At 39.5% G+C, this 20527-nt stretch overlaps 1 long non-coding RNA gene across 2 annotated transcripts in view; it reads right to left on the reverse strand.

The window, feature by feature from the left end:
• LOC106577107 (uncharacterized) overlaps window positions 1–20359 on the reverse strand; it is a 64820-nt gene extending 44461 nt beyond the window's left edge. Inside the window, exons 1-2 of one of the 2 annotated variants that reach the window (XR_006760351.1) lie at window positions 20125–20359; window positions 1225–1378 (exon numbers count right to left, since the gene is read on the reverse strand). This is a non-coding gene — a long non-coding RNA (uncharacterized lncRNA). The remainder of the gene's footprint in view (window positions 1–1224; window positions 1379–20124) is intronic. The other variant, XR_006760350.1, reaches the window with a different exon arrangement.
• Window positions 20360–20527: the final 168 nt, after the last annotated feature.

Here is a 20527-nt window from a genome sequence, read left to right on the forward strand (position 1 = left end):
AACATGAATGACCCACTATTAAGTCTCTTGCTTACTTGTATATTGACTGTTGTGTTGCCTCACGGCCATACCACTCTGCATACAGGTTTTGTTATCGTGAACATCAGGGGTCTGTCATGATAACATCTCACATTTATATGACACGGTCTTAAATACACTTGTTCAATTTCCTTTTTCAGATGTGAACAATTGCACAGTCAGACAGCTATCAAATAGTTACATTGTGGAAGTCCACTGAAGTTTCGCTCTGCCTCAGCTTGGTATATTGTGCAATACCGTTTCAGAAGTAGGGTTTCATAGACGCAATCTGCTTCAATCACCAAGTTATGTCACTCTCTTATTTTCACTTGATGTCACAATTTATCTGTCAGATACCCAAGGACAATATTACAGTGTGAGTCTTTAAAAAAAAAACAGACATTAAGGGTGATAAGATTACTTTATGTTACACATATTTTACCTCAATTTTCTCGACTAAAAATATCTATTTTGTTCCTTTGCACAAAAAACCTACTGAAACTCTAGCTACGTCGTGTGCATCTTCATGTTTGACATAGTTATTATAGAAAGCTACATAGAAGTGATAATATGTTTAGATTATAACACCACATAGACAAATAGATGATGTGAGGTACAGTAGGACAATGGGATGGACACATCATAAATAGATGAATCATATTATGCTAGCTTATATTATTTCGACCTAAATATCCCAAGTGCTCAGTGCCTCTGAGGTCATGTTTTCACAATGTCTCCTTTGTCATGAAGACAGATTTCCATAAAGAGATTTCAATGAAGTAGTCTTTTAGCTATTCTAAAGCTCTGCTGTCTATTACTTAGATCCATCAGTCTCTCTACACTGCAGCTTGTTTTGACAAGCAATGCCCAAACAATCAGTACAGACAGGACACATGTCAATCAGTACAGACAGGACAAATGTCAATCAGTACAGACATGACACATGTCAATCAGTACAGACAGGACACATGTCAACCAGTACAGAAAGGACACATGTCAAAACACTGCCGTCAGGTACTGGATGATGGTCAGAGCTTGATACGAGCTCACACACACAAAAACAAACTTGCTGCCCAACAAAGAGAGGCACGATGCCTAATCAAGGATGCAACTATTCAATGCAAAAAGGTTCCCTTATAAAAATACTAAATCCTATAATTACTACAAATTACAAAATCCAGACTGAAATAATTTGTGTATATTTACCCATAGTATTTTCTTCTTGCAGGAGGGAACCATTTAGCTTGGTTGGAGATGGGGAGAGTGTGGCATAAAATCAAAAGGTATTGCTTGATTTATAAAGCAGTCCGTCCCATGATGCGGAAACAGCTCTTAAAAGTTATGACTTTTTTTCCAGTGACTGAAAGTGAAAAAGACAAAGGATAAGCATCATGAATTGCCATAACCACAGACTGTGGAGGTGGTTGAGTCAGAAAGGGACAGTCACAACTTTCCAATTGGCTTCTAGCGACGTAGGCTACAACTCTCCAGAACACTAGCGACCAATATCAAACTATTTTACTGAAGGGAACAGGTGACACTTGTGTGACTTTTAACACATCTTCATCACCAATTATAATGGTAGAAATGACAACGGTAACTTTAGATGTGTTTCTTGTATCAGTGACTACAGATCTGTGAGAGAACATGTCATTGAGTTCTCCCAAATCAAGCCTGGTTAGCACAGCAACAACATTTTAACCCATGTTTGTCCTGTCTTGCTTTTTAAATGAACCCTTGTCTATTATACACATGGCCGAAAGCCGTGGTAAATCCGACCGTATACCACGGGTATGACACAACTTATTTGTTTACTTGTCTAATTTCATTGGTAATCAGTTTATAATAGCAATAAGGCATCTCAGGGGTTTGTGGTATAATATAATGAACCAATAAGGCCTGAGGAGGTGTAGTATATGGCCAATATACCACGGCTAAGGGCTGTATCCAGGCGCTCCACATTGCATCATGCGGAAGAACAGCCCTTAGCCGTGGTATATTGGCCATATACCACACCTCCTCGGGCCTTATTGCTTCATTAAAACCCTGGTATTTCAGTATGCTTTGAGGGAAATCATTTGTACTTCTAAATCAATATTTCATAATCATGATGATCATAAAAAAAATCTTTCTATTTGAAATTTGATTCATATTCACCAGTAAAATATGTATTCATGTTTCAAAAACAAATATATCATAGGTGTTTTATATTGACCTCAAATAGGCTACCACTCCAAAGTGCTACGAACTGCATAATGAGCACCTAATAGTCATCTCTAAACCCAGCCAAAATGAAATGTCAGAGAAGGTTTTTTCTTATCACCTCCGTATCAAACAGGAAGCCTCAGCACAGGCCGTGACATTTGATCGATTTGTTTGTTCAGGAAGCGGTATTAATAAACAAACTCATAGTTTGGGCGTCTGGTCAACACCTGCAGCACTGCTGTTATGGATGCAAAATAAAACAGTTATTTTCTGAGTTGATATATAAGCAGGACTGTATCAATAGATTATGTGCAAATAGCCTAATATTAAGGTTCACTTTTTACCAAAGTAAAAAAACAACATAATTTCATAAGCAATAAGCAATAACTATGCCATGCATAGTTTTCGATTATAAATGTTGTAATATATTATTACATGTTTTACTAAATACAATAGCCTTTGGTTCACTCAGTTTACTGAGCATTTTTCTCAAAAAACAAAAATGTTCACGATTCCAAAGATACCATCATTTAAATTCAAGATCATTTGAACCCAGATCCTAAACAACAGAGATATAGATCTCTGACATTTCGAACAATTCATAACATTTTTGTTTAATATTCTCTTGTAAAATGATTTACAATTAGGCTTACATTACTAAGCAAGAAACGTGAATAGCTTAGTTGAGTAAGATCCATCAATAACTTCCAAATCGATTCGGAATTCCAAAAGGCATATAAGGTGCAGTGTACTCCATGATATCACACTAACCAAATTAAATAGACAGCCACAATTATACTTTGTATGAGAACGTAATATGATTTATATCCTATCTACCATTCTTATTGATATCGCACATATTCTGAAAATCATGTAAGCAAAATACTTTGAAGAAGATGACTTGGATCTCATTTTGACGGTGAAACTACATTTCTATGGAGGGGATGTTGGCATTTCACTGAGTGAGCAAAAGTACGATATTTTTCGTTTAGACAAAAAAAACATTTGCCTGTAGTTTTGTCAGAATAACAATACAGATAGCGTAACAGATTACCATAAAATGTGCATAATTCTGTTAAAGGATAGACCTATTTGAATGTGGCTATTTGGGCATGAAAAACATACAGCACAGGAGAAAGTAGGCTATAGAGCACCACACATTACAGGGTAATAATGTACATACAGTACCAGTTAAAAGTTTGGACACACCAACTCATTCCAGGGTTTTTCTTTATTTTTACTATTTTCTACATTGTAGAATAATAGTGAAGACATCAACACTATGAAATAACACATATGGAATCATGTGGTAACCAAAAAAAGTGTTAGGCAAATTCCTCAAAGTAGCCACTCTTTGCCTTGATGACAGCTTTGCACACTCTTGGCATTCTCTCAACCAGCTTCATGAGGTAGTCAATTAACAGGTGTGCCTTGTTAAAAGCTACTTTGTGGAACTTCTTTCCTTCTTAATGTGTTTGAGCCAATCAGTTGTGTAGTGACAAGGTTGGGGTGGTATACAGAAGACAGCCCTATTTGGTAAAATACCAAGTCCATATTATGGCAAGAACAGCTCAAATAAGTAAAGAGAAATGACAGTCCATCATTACTTTAAGACATGAAGGTCAGTCAATGAGGAAAATGTGAAGAACTTTGAAAGTTTTTTCAAGTGCAGTCGCAAAAGCCATCACGTGCTATGATGAAACTGGCTCTCATGAGGACCGCCACAGGAAAGGAAGACCCAGATTTACCTCTGCTGCAGAAGATAAGTTCATTAGAGTTACCAGCCTCGGAAATTGCAGCCCAAATAAATGCTTCACAGAGTTCAAGTAACAGACACGTCTCAACATCAACTGTTCAGAGGAGACTGTGTGAATCAGGCCTTCGTGGTTGAATTGCTGCAAAGAAACCACTACTAAAGGACACCAATAATAAGAAGAGACTTGCTTGGGCCAAGAAACATGAGCAATGGACATTAGATCGGTGGAAATCTGTTCTTTGGTCTGATGAGTCCAAATTTGAGAGTTTTGGTTCGAACCGCTGTAAACTGATGATCTCTGCATGTGTTGGACTGCAGAGTGAAGGAAAAGCAGCCAACAAGTGCTCATAATATGTGTAAACTCCTTCAAGACTGTTGGAAAAGCATTCCAGGTGAAGCTGGTTGAAAGAATGCCAAGAGTGTGCAAAGCTCTCATTATGGCAAAGGGTGGCTATTTTGATGAATATCAAATATAAAATATATTTTGATTTGTTTAACAATTTTTTGGTTACCACATGATTCCATATGTGTTGTTTCATAGTGTTGATGTCTTCACTATTATTCTACAATGTAGAAAATAGTGAAAATAAAGAAAAACCCTTGAATAGGAAGGTGTGTCCTAACTTTTGACTGGTACTGTACATGTAGCGATTGTATAATTCACAATGCGGATGAACAGCGGCTGAGTAAACTGTGTTATGGGACCACTAATTTACTGCATTAAACTTAATATAGGCCTATTCTAGTGTGATACTCTACATAAAGACCTATATAAAAACATTAGGCATATATGAAATAGGATATTTTACTCTGATATCATTGCATTCTAGGACCATGTTGAAATGAGAAAAACTAAAAGTAGAATGAGGTGTTACAAAATGTCCAATTGCTCTTTTCATTGGCAAAAACTCGTTGAGCTTGGATACTTTCCTGGGACTTTATCGCCATCTACTGGCTATAACCTGTCAACCAGTTCTAGAACCACAGACACCCGGCACTTCAGAGTAGCTACAATTTTGTCATGTTTGTTGACAAAGTCAGAGATTTCAATACATTATACTGTAGGATGTAACAGGTTAAAGCTGTAGGCAACTGCAGTAGGCCTATAGGCTATGATGCTATGCCCTTATAGTTGGGGCGGCAGGTAGCCTAGTGGTTAGAGCGTTGGGGCGGCAGGTAGCCTAGTGGTTAGAGCGTTGGGGCGGCAGGTAGCCTAGTGGTTAGAGCGTTGGGCCAGTAACCAGCAGGTAGCCTAGTGGTTAGAGCGTTGGGCCAGTAACCAGCAGGTAGCCTAGTGGTTAGAGCGTTGGGGCGGCAGGTAGCCTAGTGGTTAGAGCGTTGGGGTGGCAGGTAGCCCTAGTGGTTAGAGCGTTGGGGCGGCAGGTAGCCTAGTGGTTAGAGCGTTGGGCGGCAGGTAGCCTAGTGGTAGAGTGTAGGGGCGGCAGGTAGCCTAGTGGTCAGAGCGTTGGGCCAGTAACCAGCAGGTAGCCTAGTGGTTAGAGCGTTGGGGCGGCAGGTAGCCTAGTGGTTAGAGCGTTGGGGCGGCAGGTAGCCTATGTGGGCGCAGGTAGCCTAGTGGTTAGAGTGTTGGGGCGGCAGGTAGCCTAGTGGTTAGAGCGTTGGGCCAGTAACCAGCAGGTAGCCTAGTGGTTAGAGCGTTGGGCCAGTAATTGAAAGGTTGCTGGATCGGATCTCCGAGCTGACAAGATAAAAATATGTCATTCTAAACAGGGCATTTAACCCATTGTTCCCTGGTAGCCATCATTATAAATAATAATTTGATCTTAACTGACTTGCCTAATTAAATAAAGGTTATAAAAAATTATACTGAGCCCCTCTGAGGAGCTATGAAGTATAATCACACTTTCAGGTACTGTTACTGTCAATGATATGACTAGCAACATTACTGTCAATCATATGACTAGAGAGAGATGATGATGATGATGCTTCTCAACCATGAGTCAATAAGTAGTCAGCAGAAATGTAACTACACTGAACAAAAATCTAAATGCAACATATAACAATTTCAAAGATTTTGCTTAGTTACATATAAAGAAATCAGTCAATTAAAATAAATAAATTAGGCCCTAATCTATGGATTTCACAAGACTGGGCAGGGGCGCAGCCGATCAGAATGAGTTTTTGCCCACAAAATGGCATTATTATAGAAAGAAATACTCCTAATTTGTGCACAAAATTTGAGCTAAATAAGCTTTTTGTGCGTATGAAAAAATGTGTGGATATTTTATTTCAGCTCATGAAACATGGGACCAACGCTTGATGTTGTGTTTATATTTTTGTTCAGTGTACATTGTGTTGATGTATTTGTCAACATAAACTGTTGACTAAGCATATTGTTGTGTAATCATATTCCTTGCTATAAATATAAATAAATATAGTGCAACTGAAAACAAATGAATCCCATAGTCCAGGTTTTAAGAGTACATGAGTTTAACATAATAACATAAGTTATTCAAAATGTAAAACATACCACTAAATATTCTATAGTTTTACTACAGGTACATGTATATCTCCAAGGTGTAGTAAAACAAGTTGAGTCTTTCTTTTCAATCTGAGGGTTTCAACTCAACCACAACCATTCTTGTCTAAACATTTTACACAAACAAACTCTCACACACACTTTCCCCTGTACACACACATTCCCCTGTACACACAAATTCCCCTGTACACACACATTCCCCTGTACACACACAGTCCGCTGTACACACACAGTCCGCTGTACACACACATTCCCCTGTACACACACAGTCCGCTGTACACACATATTCCCCTGTACACACACATTCCCCTGTACACACATATTCCCCTGTACACACACATTCCCCTGTACACACAGTCCCCTGTACACACAGTCCCCTGTACACACACAGTCCACTGTACACACAGTCCCCTGTACACACACATTCCCCTGTACACACACATTCCCCTGTACACACACATTCCCCTGTACACACACATTCCCCTGTACACACACATCCTCTACACACACATTCCCCTCTACACACACATTCCCCTCTACACACACATTCCCCTCTACACACACATTCCCCTCTACACACACATTCCCCTCTACACACACATTCCCCTCTACACACACTTTCCCCTGTACACACACATTCCCCTGTACCCACACATTCCCCTGTACACACACATTCCCCTGTACACACACTTTTCCCTGTACACACACTTTGCCCTGTACACACACATTCCCTTGTACACACACTTTCCCCTGTACACACACATTCCCTTGTACACACACTTCCCCTTGTACACACACATTCCCCTGTATTCGATGAAGAAGCCTCCTGAATCTTACTATATACAAAACACATGCATATGTACTGAAAAGTTCTTCACTACACATTGTTTAGGTATTAATCAATGAGTTCAGATCAGAACTCATGACGACTCTCATTTCACTCCGGATCCAGACACTTGGCTACTACTACTCATATTCATCCGTGACATTAACTTGACATTTATGCATCTTCTATCTGACATCATCTATACAAGGAATCATAAACCGCCCACTCTAAAAGAAGATACAAATTATAAACAAAACCCACACAACGTGATAACTGACATGTTTTTCAAAGTAATAATGAGATGCGCATTACACATCTGCTAAGGTTGCTAAGAAATACTGTATTTAACCTCTAGCATAAATACTTGTGCCAATTAAAATCTAATAACCAGAAATATACTAACCCACATATGCTTACATTTCAAGACAAATCCTTATTTCAAAAACTACTCAACTCCATTCTATGCAATTACAAAGCAATTACTAAATTACTATGAGTTTGTAATACCAAACTTTATCTACCTTCAAATTAAGGGATTGTCATATCACAAAATGTACTAATCTAATTGACTAGTAGCTATACAAATGTATGACCTTAATTTGACCAGTAATGTTACAGCAAAAGAATCCGGCAGCAACAGAATTTGAATGTTAACACTCTTAGAAAAAAAGGTGCTATTTACAACTTAAAAGGGTTCTTCAGCTGTCCCCATAGGAGAACCCTTTCAGGAACCTTGTTTTGGTTCCTGGTAGAACCCTTTTGAGTTCCATGTAAAACCCTTTCCAAATAGGATTCTACATGTAACCAAAAAGGGTTCTCCAATGGGGACAGCCAAAGAACCCTTTAGTTCATAAAGTTGCTAGATCGATAGTTAGGCTATAGCCTGGCAAAAATTAGGCTACATGAAAAATGCAATATTGTTAATATAACTGTGTTATAGTGTCGGGGTTTCAGTGAATTTTTGTAAATCATGAAGTTCATCTGTAGGAAAATTCCCTTCAACAAAGGAGTGATCAAATTAAGCTCTTACATTGATCTTGGCAAGCAGATTTCATGGCGGCCTCCTTTTTCTGCCCAGTAACAGAATGCTGAGTAATTTCAGACATAGCCTCCCACACTCACCTACCCACGCTGCACTGCTCTTGGTGTGCACCCTGGTCATAATACCAAAACTACCAGCACTTCACAGACGCCCACCACACAACACAACAGACGCTCCATTTACAGTAAATAGGTGCAGTAGAAGTGGAACCAGAATGAGGGTGGGGGATTCTCTTACCCATAGAGACCCATATATCATGGAAAACACCTCAGCCAAGAATCCTTCCCGTTTCAACCAAAAGCTTAACCATCTGATTTGGGTTATAAAGTGTGACTCTATCGTTATACAATTCCTTGCACTAAACTAAAGTTTTCCATTAGAAATGATATGTGTACTATACATTATGGGGAATTGTATTATACTATGCCTTAAAGAAAACATTGGGTTAATCAATCTAGCAAACAACCAATGAGGTGCATTTGTTTAAAGGCCCAGTGCAGTCAAAAACAGTCTGGCTCTAACTCCAGTTTGTGCAGACATCACCAGGTGGTAAATTAGTTAATAGACCAATAACAAAGAGAGTTCCAAAGCTCTCTGCCAATAAAAGCCAGTTTTCAGGTTTCCCCTCACCACTCAGACCACTCCCAGACAGTCCTAGAAAAATGATTGCTTGAGAAATGTATCTTGCTAAGAAGCAATTTTTGTTTCTTTTTTAGCTTTTTGATTGAAAACAATCACAGTAAAATACCCACCAGGCACAAACTGGTTAAATCAATATTGTTTCAACGTAATTTGTCAACGTATTGTGATATGGAATCTACGTGGAAAATACATTGGATTTGAAAAAAGTCCACAGAATTAAGTAGTCATTGTAACCAATTTTCAACATAGACAAACCTTGTATAAAATATGTTGAATTTTCACATTTGAAACAACGTCAGATCTTCAATGTTATATGCACTATCAAAAGAAAAAAATATTATAGGCTGGGCAGCACCTCCAGGGTTTTAACCAAGCCCAGCCCTGCTTAGCTTTTATATTTGTCACTGACTACTACCAATGTGATATTGTGAGAATGACTGTTGAGAATCCCCCACTTAAAAATTCAATAGATTCACTGTTGCTATCAAAGTAATTTCAAAGGGTAGTTTTAACAGAGCAAATGAAATGTAAATATACTTTATAAGTCATATATCATCAATTATGCTGTTTAGGGATATATAGCATTTACAAAGTCATCAACAGCTTTTATTTCAATTCAACCCAGGGTTCAACTAAAAATAGACAAAGTTTAACTACACTAGATTTAGTCCTATTATTTAGCTTAGCTTTTTGGTTGAGATGGAGACGAGAATCCAACATATCAATTATTCATTTGTAGACAAACCGGATATTGAATTGTGTTTGGTTGTCAACGCAACAAAATATCAACATTTGAAGGAGATCTTCTGTTTGAATAGCTCCATCTGTGCCACTAACTTAGTCTGGCTTTAATTACAGTTCGTCTACAAATTAATAATTCATATGTTGGATTCACGTCTCCATCTCAACCAAAAATCGAAGTTAAAGCTTGATTTGATTTAGTCCTATTCTGTATTACTGTATAACAAACATATTATTGAATTGTGTTTGGTTGACAACGCAGAATTTAAAGGATATCTAATGCTTGTATAGTTTCATCTGAGCCACTGGCTTAATCCTATTCTTAATTTTGAATCTTGCTTGAGATGGAGACGTGAATCCAACATATGAATTATTAATTTGTAGACAAACTGGAATTACAGCCAGACTAAGTCAGTGGCACAAAAGACACATGTTCTTTAAATTGTGATATTTGGTTGCGTTGACAACCTAACACAACTAAATTACACTTTTGCAATACAGTAAATAGCCTATTAACTTGTTGACAAGTTAACAAATGATATGTTGGATTCACATCTCCAACTAATCCAAAAATACAAGTTCAAGAATAGGATTAAACCAGTGGCTCAGATGAAACTATACAAGCATTAGATATCCTTTAAATGCTGCATCGTCAACCAAACACAATTCAATAATATGTTTGTTATACAGTGAATAGCCTAAAGTTAAGTCTATCTTACAAACTAATGTAACAGTCGTTATTCAACCTTAAAATGTGTAACACTTCCACGGCCACATTTTGAGGTTCCCCTGTATAAATGTCTTCTTATATAATCATGTTCAAGATAGCATGCAAAGGTCGCAGGTCTGTGGAGAGCTTCACAATTGCCCTAATAATCTGCTCAGAATCTCCAATCATCACTTACACCATGTATTTTAACGTAATCTCAACAGCACTCCAGGTCATTTGGTTGTGCTATTAGATGAAGCACAGTGACTACATATTAAGTTGTTTCATTAATACAAAATATCTGACATTGTATTGCAACTTAAACTGCATTTAGATGGAATTCAACAAACTTCTGTCTGTCTTTTTGAGTGGGTGAATAAAGGTTGAAATCTCATTGATTGACATCGCAATCAAACATCAGCCAAATCTCTGCGTTGAAATAACGTGGTGTGCCCAGTGGGTACTTAATTGTTACCCAGAATGATTTGATATTGAGATAAAAACGGCTGAATTGGACCTTTAAAGACTGTGCATGTTTCACGTGTTTTTTGATTATACAGCCAAACTGACTGAGTAGAAGAGGAACCATATCTTGGTCATGGACACATTTAGGTGATCATGTCAAGTGTTAAATAAAATGGATTCCACTTCTGCTTTCAATATGCCTATTACTGATTCATTGGGCATGTTCAGAACAGGATGGTGACTACAGCTTAACAAGAAGCGCAACAGTATTTAGAAATGAAACTACATGAAACTATGTTCCAAACTCTTCAATTGTAGAGACTTCAAAGTAGGCTACTGTAGATGTGAAACATGCCAGGAGACAACAGTCCTCAATTCAAATTCAGCTCCAATCAATACATTATGCCATGTTGGTCCAGTCAGTCTGGAAGTTACTGGAAGTCTTCCAAATGCAACAATTTGTGGTTCAGTTTGGCAGGTAGCAGACATTACAACTCACACATTAGCTCAATCATTTGAAATGGTAATACGCCTATGGACATCATTTCTATATAATTTAACCTAGCCAACGTCCATGAGTGATCCATTTCTATTTCTCATCAGGTCTCAATGTCTCCACAAACTTGCATGGCTTTACACCCTGTGATAGTAGGAACAACATCAGACACTAAAGACATTGACAACACAAACGACACTCGAACATGGATGACCCAGCATATGCTTACCATTCACTCACTCCTGGTCCTCTTCAGAACCCAAACCCTCTGAAAACAAAGAACAACAGACAGACTCCATCCATCAGAAATGGGCCAGTTTCATCACACTGAGTGAAACTCTTTCCCTGCCCACACATAGCTGAATGCCCCAGTCACACAGCACCCCCAACCAGGTGCACCACAGATATCCAGATACATTAGAGAGAGCACAAACAGAGTGAGCAGCTAGCAGAACAGATTCGCTCATGTCTTAGCTGAGTCACCAAAACCACCACTTCCCATCTCTGCATGCCTGTCATAACTCCCCTAATGACTGGTCAAGTTCTCCGGGAAGGTTGGGTGTGGGAGAGTGTGTGTTCCCAACCTGAGGGGGTTGGATGTGATATGAAATTGACCTCTGAATTGGACATCTGTGTGTGTGTGTGTGTGTGTGTGTGTGTGTGTGTGTGTGTGTGTGTGTGCGTGCGTGCGTGCGTGCGTGCGTGCGTGCGTGTGTGCATATACTGCCTCCGTCATAGCGATAACCTCATATTAGTGTCTCATGATAGTAGAGTACAGGAGGAGATTGACTCTTTGGCCATTATTCATCAGTATCCCAGACCATTGACGCTCTGGTCACGTTATACATCAGTATTCCAAACTACTGACAATCTGGTCACGTTATTCATCAGTATTCCAGACCATTGATGCTCTGGTCACGTTATACATCAGTATTCCAGACTACTGACAATCTGGTCATGTTATACATCAGTATTTCAGACTACTGACACTCTGGTCACGTTATACATCAGTATTCCAGACCATTGATGCTCTGGTCACGTTATACATCAGTATTCCAGACTACTGACACTCTGGTCACGTTATACATCAGTATTCCAGACTACTGACACTCTGGTCACGTTATACATCAGTATTCCAGACTACTGACACTCTGGTCACGTTATACATCAGTATTCCAGACTACTGACACTCTGGTCACGTTATACATCAGTATTCCAGACTACTGACACTCTGGTCATGTTATACATCAGTATTCCAGACTACTGACACTCTGGTCATGTTATATATCCGTATCACCAGTATCCCAGGCCAGTGCGGCTGATCAACCCTCCAGGCTCTCCTTCAGAGGGGTCCATGGGAACTGAGGAGCTCCTTTGTAAACAGACACTTCCTCTGCTGCAGTTCCCACGCTGGTGGACGTCCCATTCCACACACACAGGCTACAGTATATTAGTACATACAGGACAGAACCCTGCCACGGCTTGTTTTAATCAGCCCCCCCCCCTTTGCCCTCAGAACAGCCTCAATTTATCTGGGTAAAGACTCTACAAGGTATCGAAAGCATTCCACCTGGCTGCTGGCCCATGTTGACTCCAATGCTTCCCACAGATGTGTCAAGTTGGCTGGATGTCCTTTGGGTGGTGGACTATTTTTGAAACACGCGGGAAACTGTTGAGTGTGAAAAACCCAGCAGCGTTGCAGTTCTTGCCACAAACCGGTGCGCCTGGCACCTACTACCATACCCCGTTCAAAGGCACTTAAATCTTTTGTCTTGCCCATTTACACTCTGAATGACACACATACACAATCCATGTCTCAAGGCTGAAAAAAAATCCTTCTTTAAACTGTCTCCTCCCCTTCATCTACACTGATTGAAGTAGATTTAAAAAGGTATCATAACTTTCACCTGGTCAGTCTATGTCATTGAAAGAGCAAGCGTTCATAATGTTGTCTACACTCAGTGTATATGTACAAAGAGGTATATTTTACAAATCAAACGGAAACTGTAGAGACATTATGACTGAGAAATGCTTGCTCAGTGTTGCTGCGTGTAGGAGGATAGGGGGGGTTGGCTGTTTCCACTCAAGTCAATGTGAACTTTTTAAAATGCTGACTTCTAATTCAACAGAAAGGATTGTGATCTGATTACTGTTGTTGCACTATTCACCTTACACCAGAAATTATTCTAGAAGGGAAGACAACTCATAAAAACATACCTGGCGTTCTACCACTAGCAGATATAAGGTGGACATTTTGAGGGCATGATTTTAGTCCCTAACCAATACCCATGCCTATAAGACAAAGATATCCAGAATGTCACTCTACACAGTCATCTCACCACAGAATCTAACTGTTGACTCATATCCCTGTTGTTTCTGGTCTCTACAGATATGTGCATGGTGAATCCTTCTGTGTTTCAATAGATATTGCTCTGTCATGGATTATACTATATGTAAAGTCACGTACAGATATATGATCTTCATTTGACCAGTTTCTCACAGACAAAAAATACACCTGCAGCAACAGGAAAATGTGAAATATAGTGTGGATTATAATTCATGGACATTTGTGTATGTGCAAATCAAGTCTGAAATTGTAAAGTGGAAATTACAAACTTTAGAAGCCTTTTTTCAACCATAAGTTTGCATTTCCTGCTGTGCAGGAATATATATATATACAGTACCAGTCAAACGTTTGGACACAGCTACTCATTCAAGGGTTTTTCTTTATTTTTACTCTTTTCTACATTGTAGAATAATAGTGAAGACATAAAACTATGAAATAACACATATGAAATCATGTAGTAACCAAAAAAGTGTTAAATAAATCAAAATATATTTTAGATTTTAGATTCTTCAAAGTAGCCACCCTTTGCCTTGATGACAGCTTTGCACACTCTTGGCATTCTCTCAACCAGCTTCACCTGGAATGCTTTTCCAACAGTCTTGAAGGAGTTCCCACATATGCTGAGCACTTGTTGGCTGCTTTTCCTTCACTCCGCGGTTCAACTCATCCCAAACCATCTCAATTGGGTTGAGGTCGGGTGATTGTGGAGGCCAGGTCATGCAGCACTCCACCACTCCTTCTTGGTCAAATAGCCCTTACACAGCCTGGAGGTGTGTTGGGTCATTGTCCTGTTAAAAACCAAATGATAGTCCCACTAAGCGCAAACCAGATGGGATGGCGTATCGCTGCAGAATGCTGTGGTAGCGATGCTGGTTAAGTGTGCCTTGAATTCTAAATAAATCACAGATAGTGTCACCAGTAAAGCACCCCCACACCATCACACCTCCTCCTCCATCCTTCAGGGTGGGAACCACACATGCAGAGATTATCCGTTCACCTACCCTGCGTCTCACAAAGACATGGCGGTTGGAACCAGAAATCTCAAATATGGACTCATCAGACCAAAGGACAGATTTCTACTGGTCTAATGCCCATTGCTCATGTTTCTTTGCCCAAGCAAGTCTCGTCTTCTTATTGGTGTCCTTTAGTAGTGGTTTCTTTGCAGCAATTCAACCACGAAGGCCTGATTCACACAGTCTCCTCTGAACAGCTGATGTTGACGTGTCTGTTACTTGAACTCTGTGAAGCATTCATTTGGGCTGCAATTTCTGAGGCCTGTAACGCTAATGAACTTCTCCTCTGCAGCAGAGGTAACTCTGGGTCTTCCTTTCCTGTGGCGGTCCTCATGAGAGCAAGTTTCATCATAGCGCTTGATGGTTTTTGCGACTGCACTTGAAGAAACTTTCAAAGTTCTTGAAATGTTCCAGATTGACTGACCTTAATGTTTAAAAGTAATGATGGACTGTAATTTCTCTTTGTTTATTTGAGCTGTTCTTTCCCTAATATGGACTTGGTATTTTACCAAATAGGGCTATCTTCTGTATACCTACCCTACCTTGTCACAACACAACTGATTGGCTCAAACACATTAATTAGAGAAATTCCACAAATTGACTTTTAACAAGGCACACCTGTTAATTGAAATGCATTCCAGGTGACTACCTCATGAAATTGGTTGAGAGAATGCCAAGAGTGTGCAAAGCAGTCATCAAGGCCAAAGGACAGAATCTAAAGTCTAAAATGTATTTAATTTTTTAACACTTTTTTGGTTACCACATGATTCCATATGTGTTATTTCATAGTTGTTATGTCTTCACTATTATTCTACAATATAGAAAATAGTAAAAATAAAGAAAAACCCTTGAATAAGTAGGTGTGTCCAAACTTTTGACTGGTACCATATATATTTTTTTTTAAACTGTCAAATTACACAGGCATGCTATTTGTAAGAGGCTCCTTTTGATGAAGTAAAAACTCCTTTTTTTGTGGCTTGAGAAGAAGCTATTTCTGTACTTCTGTAAATGTGCTTGTCGTCTGGTACACAGGAAGGGCCTTTTGCAACTGAGATGAGTCAATCCTAGATGAGTTGGTCATGTTGCTACGGAAGCAGATATATTTCCAGATATACTCTGTCACACACCCACACAGCCAATGAGCCATACCATCACGGGAAACAGAAAACGCTGGAATTACAGGAAGACTTTAATGTGAGAGTGGCAACTTTGAATGAATGGTCCTCGGATCTGCATTTGATATGTCTCTACATTTTATTCTGAGGCCTGTAACGCTAATGAACTTATCCTCTGCAGCAGAGGTAACTCTGGGTCTTCCTTTCCTGTGGCGGTCCTCATGAGAGCAAGTTTCATCATAGCGCTTGATGGTTTTGGTGACTGCACTTGAAGAAACACATTTTATGTAGAGACATATCAAACACAGAAAATGTAGAGACATCAAATGCAGAGCCGAGGACCGTTCTACAGCCCTGCAGGAGTTGTGGGTTAAGTTGTGAGTCAGGAAAGGAACTGAGTCAAGATTAGTACTATTCTAGTCTAAACAGAGTTGGTTCTCAGCCAGGTCACAGACCGATTCTTCATTGTGTGCTTAATTACTCAATGTCTGACATGTGGGGGCGAGTCTGCATGCATTACATTTTCCCTCCAACCCTAACTTCACAGTCCAGACATAAAAAACACTACTGTACTATTTGGGTGATGCAGTGTATCTGACCACCAACGATGAGTGTTGTTCATAACAGGGTGCTAGTATTATCCTAGCACATACCCCTCCCCCCACGGTTATTTTGCCAGCCCTATGGTCGACATCCCTCCCTGAGCTAGAATCATTTAAGGGTCTCCTCCACTATACCTCTCAGAGATTTTTTTTCTCAAGAATATAGTTTCCCCAAAGGCAGTTTTTCATTTTAACATGAAGAGGTTAAAGTTAGTAATTATTTTATGAGTAGAACAGAACGGTCGGGAGGAAAAACTTGGTTTCCAAAAGTTCCAACTGGTCAAAATCATTCGTTTTTGAGACGGGGTGTCACCAAAGCTGTGTTATATTCATTAAGTATATTGTAGCTAATTTTCAGATGCATTCTTTTTGCATAAAAAAAAATGATAATTATGACAATAACCGTGGTCAATTGTATGACAATTAACTGTTACCCAGAATTCCATAATGGTTAAAGCCCTAGTTGACCATGTGTTTACATTAGTCTCCCCTAACACATTTTACATCACTATAGTCTGTAGGTAAAGTAAAACTATGCACCTGCCAACAGCAATACTGGCCAATAAGAATTGTATGTCTAATATGTATTAGGTCGATCCGTTTCACACAGTAAGAGAGAACTGAAATCCCTCAGGTGCATACTGAATACACACACAATGTCCTTGTCAGGACAATTAGGCCAACAGCTGTGTCTCTGTCCTCATTATAATAATCGGCAGTGTGAAACACTTTCTCACTGCTCATCCCTTCCTTCCCCACTGCTGAGAAAATGCCTGCCAATACTTCTACCTGACACAAAACAAACAGTCAACATCCTCTAATCCCAGAGGGGACAGAGAGAATAGAGCAGCTCACTAGCCCTACCCATCACAGTCCGCCCGGCAGGGAGGCAGGAAGCATTCAGACAGACAAGGATGTTGGGTGTGACTTCATGGCACACTTCCCATATTCCCCTGAATGAGAGCCAGCCAACATCTGAGGATGACCTTTGACCTGAACCAAAGAACCCCTTCTGAACATACTGTAGTGTTTTTACCATGTTGATACTGGTATACCAGTTACTAGATTTGACAACACAATGTCACAGGGCTCAGTACAATAAAATGTTATCAAGGTAGTTACACTTTCATCTAGACTTGTATCGACAGTTTTGAGAAAGTACTAAAGTATCAATTTACCTTTTAGCTAGCAACCGAGAAAAAGTTTGTGTTAGTGGGAACAACAACGTGTGTCATTATCCATTTTTATTTGACCATAGTGAGGTGTTCTCACATCACTATTGGAAAACCTCTTCCATGGTTTTTGTGAAAACAGTGCCACCTTGAGACAGAGACATAACTCTACAAAATTGTGGAAAGGAAAAGCTAACGTCTCTCAAAATGTTCACTAGATGGCACTAAAACCTAATGTAGCCGATATCGCATCACCAGCTGGATGTGAGCTCTTCACAGCTTTATAGAGCTGAAAACATTTTCATTCAAATAGATTTGAGTACGTTCCCAAAGTATGATATTAAGGATTTCAATCTGCTATCACTTCATCATCTTTTCTGAATACCTATTGGACAAGCCCTCTTTTAGTGCTCTTCTCCATAACTGTAGACACATTAAACTCAGTACACTCAACATTAGATTTATTCAAGTTGTGAATATTACAATCTCTATTGCACCACCAGTCTTGGTACCAGTTTGGAGCACAATACTAAAACCAAACGAGTTCAGACTCCAACTGCCATTTCAACACTACACACGTTGTTTTAATGAATGCAAGTGTCAAGGCCACCACTTCCTCTTCTCTTCTGCCGTACAATGTCAGGTTCTTACTGGAAACCAGTCCCTCTGACTAAAAACAGACTGGGATGCCATTGTAAACTGACTTACCATTACAAAACTAGGTTTTAGTTGCAAGCCTTCACTGTTAACCATATACACTGAATGCACAAAACATTAGGAACCCCTTTTGCCCTCCGAACAGCCTCAATTCGTCAGGGCATGGACTCTAAAGGTGTCGAAAGCATTTCAAAAACGTTCTACAGGGATGCTGGCCCACGTTGACTCCAATGCTTCCCACAGTTGTGTCAAGTTGGCTGGATGTCCTTTGGGTGGTGGACCATTCTTGATACACACGGGAAACTGTTGAGCGTGAAAAACCCAGCAGTGGTGCAGTTCATACTCAAACCGGTGAGCCTGGCACCTACTACCATATCCCATTCAAAGACACTTAAATATTTTGTCTTGCCTATTCACTCTCTGAATGGCACACATACACTATCCATGTCTCAATTGTCTAAAGGCTTAAACATCCTTCTTTAACCTGTCTCCTCCCCTTCATCTACACTGATTGAAGTGGATTTAACAAGTGACATCAGTAAGGGATCATAGCTTTCACCTAGATTCACCTGGTCAGTCTATGTCATGGAAAGAGCAGGTGTTCCTAATGTTTTGTACACGCAGTGTAGCGTCACAAGCTCCAACCCCCACCAACTCTCTCTGTTGAGTGTTTTCAGTATGCACTGACCAGAGCTCCACAAGTACAGAAAGATAGACAGTCTTCTGGACCATGACCTCTATCCTGTGAAATGACTGTTCTATTCACATCTTATCAGATGAATGTAGCGAGCTAACTGAGCCAGACTTAAACCACATGAATGGATATAAGAGAGAGAGAGGGAAGTCCCAGAGTACTAATTCTGAGATAGAAAATTGGTTCATTCAAGCTCGGGAAAATCCAGAGTTTTGAGTTGTAGAGTAAATGTAACACTGAAGGGCTTAAGCGTCCTGGAAATGTTTTAACTAGCTGCAACCTGTCATCTCCTGTCCAATCTGAGCAGAGGTGAATGGGATAGAGGGGGGTTGCATTCACCTCTTCCAGTCATTTTATATCTGTGGTGAACCATATCTGTCCATCTACAGTAAACTTTGGATATAGGATACAGTGGCAATGAACCATACCTGTCCGTCTACAGTAAACGTGGGATGTAGGGTAGTAAAACATTCTAGATAGCTCACGCCCCCTATCTTCTTGTCACTCCGCAATGAAAGTATGTGACTCGGCACTGTAGTCTCACCACAAACCTTGGCCCCATATAAATGTAGTTAAAGAGCACGCATTATGTTCAAATTTGGATGGAAGTATGAAATGTGCGTAACGTGCGCAATAAGGCAGTTCTCCAAATGGCGTTGTAAGATTTCCAACGGTTCAAAGACTACAGGATTTTGAAAAGTTTCACTTAGTTTTTTTTCTTTTATACAAAAAGGAACAGGAAGCAAGCCTTCTATCTCACGCTGACACCGCATACTTCCCTTTATCTTTGTAAACGGTCCTTTACGCATGAGTGCTTCGTAGTCTCCATTTTTTTCAAAATGTATCAGCCAGCTTCAAACTTGCTTCACTTCCCGAAATGTCAATTTCAGAGGGAAGTTATCGTTCAAATGTATCCATAAATATATGTACATAATTAGTATTTTTGCACCCATTTAATTGCACCCTAATAGGCCCTTGTGTGTACTTATATTTCCATTAAAGTATTACTGTATAGCTTCCTCAAACTGTAATATGTCAAATATTCGTTATATCTTTATTTGTTTATGTCAAGTCACTAACTAAAACATATCAAATAGGTTATTTCGTATGTAATCACTACTTACCCATTATTATAAGTAGTGCAGAAGATGTCTGGTTTGCGCTAGCACAGGAACAAGTTGGTTGAATTATTCATTGTTGACCAAAAGTTATTTCGACGTTGGCAAAAGTCCTAAAACGGACCAAGCAGTGTCCCTAACTTATCTCAGTCCTGCCTCTTCATGTACAAGAACATTAGGCGTTTGCAGTTCTGCAGTCATTCATAGCTTTGGAGTTGAACTGTGACACTTTCTTTCGCAGTTGGTCACACCCACCTCACTCCACGAACAACTTTTGACATTCAAATATCCAACTCATTCAGAGAAATTTTCAATTACAAATATGTCTGTTTGTACACAGATGTAAGGATATATACATATGTATGCACTAAGACAACTTTAATCAATAGATATGTATTTAAAAACAGGA

This window comes from Salmo salar, chromosome ssa18, assembly GCF_905237065.1.
Source record: "Salmo salar chromosome ssa18, Ssal_v3.1, whole genome shotgun sequence".
Classification (NCBI taxonomy): Eukaryota; Metazoa; Chordata; class Actinopteri; order Salmoniformes; family Salmonidae; genus Salmo; species Salmo salar.